Below are 7,432 nucleotides of genomic sequence, written 5' to 3'. Positions count from 1 at the left end.
CCATTAACACCTAAAAAGTGCATAACAAAGTTGTTTCAACAACTGTCCTTTACAGGGACGGACATTTGACAAAATGTGCTCGATTAACAAAGGGTGTAATTGATTAATTATTTTTTTTTGTTTTTTTTATTTCTCTTGATGTTTTAACACCAGTGTAATATTTGAAATTGTGCCATAGTGGATGTTTAAAGATATACAGGACTTCGAGCTTCTTCTTCAGAGAGTATACTGGTTATACTGGTCGAAACTAGGGATGTGGTGGTATACCAAGAATTATGGTTTGGTACAAATTTTTGATTCAAGGTCACACAGTTCAGCTCATATTCTTTGTAGCAATGTAACAAAATAAAGTTTAGTGTAAACAGGAACTAATTAAATCCAGGTGACCAAACGTTTCGACACCCACAAACATAAAAAAATGAAGGCATTGAATACCACTTTAATGCCAAATCCATTTGACAAATACAAATCATCTAGTGTAAAAATCTTAGCTCACAGAAAGTATCTTAAACGGGCCTACTGCAACGTTTACTTCGATTTAATTTAAGGCATTTTTCTCATGAAAGACAAAATGCTGTGTTTTGCTTGCTGTCAAAACTTTATTCATGTTAATAAAAAGAGCTAGATGGAAAGCAGAACAATTTTTTGGTGTTTAAACTCTCTTGGGTTTGAACTTCATGCACACACAGAAGGCAGAGCCTGCTCATTGAGAGCCGTGAACTAAATATAACCAGCAGGAGGCACGACGACAATAATGGCTATATTTTCTGCTCCAAGCTTGTTATGGCAGAAACATTACAAAATCATTAGCCTCAGATACAATTTCGCCCCAAAAAGGCAACGTAAAGTACAGCATTGGCCTTGACACTTCATTTTGCGCGGCAAGGCTCATTAAAATGACAAAAGACGTTCATGGCAGGAACGACAGGTTTTTTTTTTCTTTAAAAAGAAAAGCAATATCAAACATAATGAAAACAACAACAGACCACTTGCTGTATGTTACGATGAGACTCAGCCAGAAATGTTGTGACCACAGTACCAGATTATTATGGTGATCCATCCCGACAAAGAAAATTCTTGTTACAATAGTAGACGATAAAAGAATACAAATTACTTGATGACATTTATGGATGGGAAGAAAAACATGGGCTCATCTAGACTCCCTATTGTTAAGTATCGAAACCAAGTATCCGACTATAAAATTGATATCAATCAATATCTGGTCATCATTACAGTAGTTGTGTACCAATGGCATGGGGTAGCCAAAATATATTTCAAGGGGGCAGCAAAACAAAGAAAACAAAAAAAATTCCTAACAAAACTTGAAACATTCAGTACATGTTCCCTATGAGACAAATGGGGGGGAATGAAATACCCAAAGTCTGACTCGGCTTCTGGGGGAGGGGGGGTCCAAGCATATTTCAGGTGGGGGAGTGCCCCGTGGACCCCTCTAGCTCCGCCAATGTGTAGGAAACCATGGACATTCATTAAGCTGCTTTTGACAGTGACAACATACTAGTCTAAAATTATATATATTTTTAATTTATCTGAAACCATGTAAATGTTATTGAATATACCTAGCACTGATAATTTACATAACTACAGTCACACAAAAGGCATATACGGTGATTCTGAGACACTCTGACATAAAACTTTGTAATGAAAAATTGCTGATTAGCAGAGACCGATCAATTTGTCGATGGTGGAAGTCCCTTAAACCTTTGGAAAACTGTTTCCCCCTAAACTCCTACACAAGTCAAGACGGCTTACTTTTGTTTATCTTACACTTTACGCAGCAGGTCCTACTGTCAAAACCGAAAATGGTGCTGAAATCTGATTTACATGTACTTATCTAAGGATATTTCATGGATGGGGTTTTACCACGCATATACCGCCATCACGCGAATCGTAACTAGGACACATAGGAGCGGAAAAAATTAATAAATAATAATCAGATTTGCTGTATACGAGATATACATTATCCCCGACCATAGAATTTATAGCAGCAATATCAGTTTTATATTCTAATTTCATATCCACACACTGTCTCATTGAGCGTCACTTTCAAATCTGATTGACAGTCACCATAATCCCTTGATGGATCAAATGCTTCTGGGTCATGATGCTGCAATGCGTGCATGTGTGCGTGTGTGTGTGTGTGACAGAGTGATTGCATGCTTGTGTGTGTGAGTAGTCCATGTGGACATGAGAGAGTGATGAGCCATAGAACGTATTAGACATGTAATCAGTGATGCTGTTCATATCTCCATTTGGGTGAGTGAAGTCCCGCGGGGAAAGTGTGGGCTGCGGATGACCCCCCGAGGGTCCAGAGTACCAAAACCTCTTCTGCAGAGCCTCGTAATGCTTGTGCCAGAAAAAGAAAGCGGGCCTGATGAAATAAGGACGTCCCCCACAGAGGAGAGTCTCTGTCAAATCTCTCCTCACTGCATGCGTTCCGGACTGCAATCTTCCGCAGTCTCCTCCACTCTGCTCCAGTGCCTCTTCACTTACGGCCGCTTCCGCACTAGCACTTTTTTATCCTGCTTTAATTGAACTTTTTTCACCTTAGCCTTATTCCTGGTTCCTTTCAGTCAAATGCAAACACGGTAATTGAAATCGGGTGCCGAGCAAATTAACCAATCATCTGGAAACAAACAAATTGGGGCCTAAGCTAATTTTCTCAATGAGCAATTGGGGGTGGAGGCGAAAATCTATTATTTTATTTTGGTTTTCTCTTCTTAAACAGAACATAATTGTAGATTAATAACAATAACAACAATAGACTCCCCATAATGATCACTTTCGATTTTGATTGACCAACCTCCTGTTCTCAGATAAAGTCCTTGCAAAATGAAATTGAGGAAGCAAAATAAACACAAAGAGAGAAAAAGAAAAAAAAAAGGCATTTGGAAAGGAGTGAGAAGAAGCATAGCTTTTCGCAATGATCAAATAATCAATTGTGCCCGTCATCGGCCTTTAGCAAACCTCCTGACAGCAACCGTATGCGGTTGCTTTTGTGCTTCAATATGGTGAGAAAAAAAAAATGAAGCAGAAGCAAAACTAAAGTACAAGAAGAAGATTTCTTCAAGTGTGAAAGTATGCCGAGACGTCCGTCTTGCCTGTGGGCCATTTGTTGATCTCTCTTGTTGAATATACTGCAATCATTTGTGGTTAAGCAGTTGCTTTGCCATAATATGAAAATCTGACCTCATCTAGCAGAGATCAAATGCAATAAACACCTGACAAGAGGCCGAGCTTCAAGATCTAATCTTCTCCGTTGCTCCGATGTTAGCAAGGTCACCTGCCGTCCTCCCTCCCCGTGGTCACTTCCCGCCATTTATATTTCCACTCCTCTGCTTCCCTCCCCTAAGCGAGCCATCAGATTTATATTGATACTGACCTTTCGCCGAAATAAAGCGTGCCGATCCCCGAGCAGTGAGAGCAAAGTTTAAACCAATTAACGAGCACTTCACCAATCAACGGGGCGAGGCTAACGTCGAAAAATAAAAAATTATTTGCACTGCATCAAAAGCCGCTCACGGGGCAAAGAGTGTCAAAGTAATCTTATTAGGTGAGCCATATAAAAAAAGAGCGAAGAAGCTCCTCGGGGTTCTAAATAATACAACAGCAAAGACAATAAAGGCACAAATGGTCCCTTTCGCTGACCTATACAAATAAAAAATGGTGATGCCGCCAATGACAAATAATGTGAGAATGACTGCATGCGTTATTGACTTCCTGTTGTTTAATCACAGCGAGGACTCACTGACATTTAAATAGTGTGACAAAAAAAAAAAGTGATAAAACAGCTATGAAACGTCTCAAGAAATAATAACCAGTGTAGTCATAGCTGACCCAGCAGTGGATGACATTATTTGCTGACATCTAACTTGGAGGAGAGGGATTCTTCCACTTCATCCCCCGACAAAGTCGCAGCTCTGACACGGAAAGGAGCTACAACTTTGGGCATGGGGGCCGCCTGGATGTGATTATACGCTCATCGCCGTCACCGCCGCCGTCTTATTGGTGGCGTGAGATGTCCGCAGACTGTCACGAGACATTTGTATGAGAGGCCATCACTCTATCGCTGGGAAAACCAGCCTACGGGTAAACTGGAGTTTGGCAGCAAAAAGTTAGAATAAGATTTGTGTCCAAACAAAAGCAGAGCATGTTACAAGAATCGAGATCTCATAGAAATGGTCCAATTTACAATCTGCTCTCTACAACATTGTCGAACTTTCAATCTGCTCTTCACAACAGGACATATTTGATGTCAGAACAGGAAGCAGATGAAGAATAAAAAAGTGATGGGACATATGAAACATTCTTTCTGTAGTGCACATCAAATAAAGCAGATCAAAGTTAAACACTAAGAACAGGAATTCATGTCTTGAAGTTTTTCCCTTTTCTGTCGACGGCCGAGGGTGTACCAATCGTCTCGGATGTGTGTCTCTTTGTTCGCTGTCTGACACTGACAAGGAATAGTGACAAAGAAACATCCGTTTCTTGAACATGTCATTCCTTTCTCATGAAATAGCTTGCTTTAATTAGCGCTGGTCGAACTTCCATTTGTTCAACTCCGAAAACAGCATTTCGAATGATATCAATTATATTTGAGAAAAAGAAATTGTGTGCCTTGTTGTGACCATTCTAGGAAGTATCCATTTCATGTTGAAGTAATGAAAATGAATTAAAATGGAAACATCCTAAACTATTACAACCGTTCGGGTGAACAGGTGCTCCAGCCAAAAAACTACTACATAAATAGTAAAAAAACAATTTCTGTAAAATATTCCCTTTAAGGCTTTTAACTATATTTCACCTCCAATAGTCAACAAACAACCAGTGCTTTGCCAGGGCTGTTTTGCGAAATGGCAAAGCTGTGACGGGGCGGAGGGGATTCATCTCGATGTTTACAACCTTCTCATATGAGATTGATCGACGCAGCATGGCGGCACGGGGGGCTTAGTTTAGCTCGGTGGTGGAAAGCGCCTGACCTTCTATTGACAGTCCGTTCACTGGGTGTCACCTTGTGGATCAATCCCAGTGAGACTCCACCTTTGGGGAGCCGGTGTGTAAAACGCAAGTCCGAATTTCATGTGGAAGATGAGGTGTGGGTGGAGATGAATGGAATAAATCTGCCCGCAAAGCATTCTCCCAATCTAATCTCCTAAATGTTTGTATTCAACAAGCTTGTCACCTCTGCTAATCCGTGCCTTTTTGCTTACTTCTCATTGGACATAAATGCTGCTTTCCCTTCATGTTGAAAAAACAAAAACAAAAAGAAGTCATGAATATTTAACACTTGCACTGACTCAAAGGGAATCAATACCGCCGCCAAAACCCAACAAAAGATTTTCATTTTTTTTCCATGCGAATATTGCCGAGACAAATACAAAAGCAACAACAGGAATTTCTTTTTTTTTTTTATTCCAGCCATGACTCACAAGCCTAATCCAACCTCGGGCGATTTGTCCTCCCACTAGAGGAGATTGAAAATTTTGACGTGTCTCGAGTCGCCACACGCTATTCAAATGGTGTCATTTATTATTCTTGGCCCCATGACAAATCGGGCTTAATATGATATGACTAATGTGCGCCAGTCTAATCTGTATCGCATTTAAAATATGCAAAACGTTGCCTGCATGTGTGTTCTTACGGTGCATTTAGATCAAGGGCAAATACATTGGAATGTGCCGTGAGTCATACCAAATTGGAAATATCTTGAAGAAATATGCCTCTCAGGCTGGGGGGAAAAAAAAAAAGTTCCAAGGTCTAACCATCAAGCACGATGTCATGAGCGACTTCTACAGCAAAACGTGTAAATCTCAAAGATTTTGGACAGCAAAATTAAACTCTTGTAGCTGCTTAGTGCAATTCCTCTATTTGGTGAGTAGATTATTTGTCTATTTTCTATGTGCTCATTTGAGCGTGCATACAATTTTCTGAATTTGCTGCAATTTTGCAATGTGCTTGAGATCTGTGACTGGCAAAAGTGGTCGCAGAGTGATTTACTCGTATTTCTGTCCTGGCTGCAAAGTACAATGGAGCTAAAACAACATTATGTAATTTTTTGGTTAAAAGAAAATATGGATGACGGTTAAAGACGGAGCTTGCAATTTCCATAAAAAAAAAAACTAAATGAAAAAAACGGTCACATTATCAAATGACATGATGAATATGATAGAGAAAAACAATTTACGCGCTTAGTCTCAGATGCAGCAATTTCCAGCAAGTCAATTTATAGGCCTGTTTTTTTTGACAGTTTATATTTATTAAATGCTCCTGTCAGGTCACATTGACTGTTTTCATGAATATGCAAACTCCCTCTCCAAATGCACATAATTCACTATTTATTTAAATCCATGCCTTTAAAACAGACTGACAGGAACAGATTAATCTAATTTCCATTATTTTCAATGGGAAAAAGTGTTCCTGAATACAACGGGAATTGATTTTATTTGGGATTGATTTATTTAATTTTTCGGAATGGGTTTCAACCTATAAGTTCCTCTGTACTGTGAGTGTTATTTTTTATGTTCTCAGCTCTTGCTCACTCTCTCACCCATCCACTCCCCCCCGCGCCCTCAAACTGCCGCAGTCCATCCTACCGTCCACGTACTCATTTTGGCAAAAGGGCAAAAGTTTTAAAGGCACAACCACTGGAGCGCTGCGGTGCCCACGGGAAGTGACTTTTGCAGCTTAAGGGGAAAGGTGACGGAGTGAGGCCAGGCTGAACCATCAAGCCGCGGCCTCTGTTCATTATCTATAAGTGAGCCTCGCTGCAGTCTCTTTGCCGGAAAGGCCTCGGAGGATGGTCGGATGATAGATCACCACGGGCGCTTTCAGCACATGGTCATTGGGCGTGTGACATCATACAGTCGTAAAAGACCCACATGGAGATGTGTCTCGATTGTGTCAATGACATATTGGTATCATTCAAACAGCTAGCTGGTTCTCCATTAAATGTCATGGCTCCCATCCATCTGTCTGTCCATCTGTCCGTCCAACTGTCCATCCATTCATCCATCTATTTTGCAGGGGGCGTAAACATTACATTATCTTTAATGGAATTGAAGCGCTTTGAATGTTCTCTTTAAACAGCAGCGATATTGAGCAGAGATGTAGCTCAGTTTTTGACGGGTTTCACAACCTGTCAAATGCTGCTGAACGTTACTATACTGATGACAGGGTCATTTCCTGCAAATTGAATTCTTGCAATTTGTCTCTGAAATTTGTCAGTCTCTCCTTGTTGACAAATCAAAGCATGTGTTTTTCCTCTAACGGGAAAAAACTTCCAGTAACTACTGACTACAGAAGGGATCAAAATACTCAAACATCACAGTCAATTAGAATTAGAATATCTACCCTCCTGGATAATGTTGATTTACGTTTACGAATATATATATAAAATTCTGCCCGTTATCAAATG

Source organism: Syngnathus typhle, linkage group LG4 (assembly GCF_033458585.1).
Source record: "Syngnathus typhle isolate RoL2023-S1 ecotype Sweden linkage group LG4, RoL_Styp_1.0, whole genome shotgun sequence".
In the NCBI taxonomy this organism is placed as follows: domain Eukaryota; kingdom Metazoa; phylum Chordata; class Actinopteri; order Syngnathiformes; family Syngnathidae; genus Syngnathus; species Syngnathus typhle.
This window is presented reverse-complemented; position numbering follows the sequence as displayed.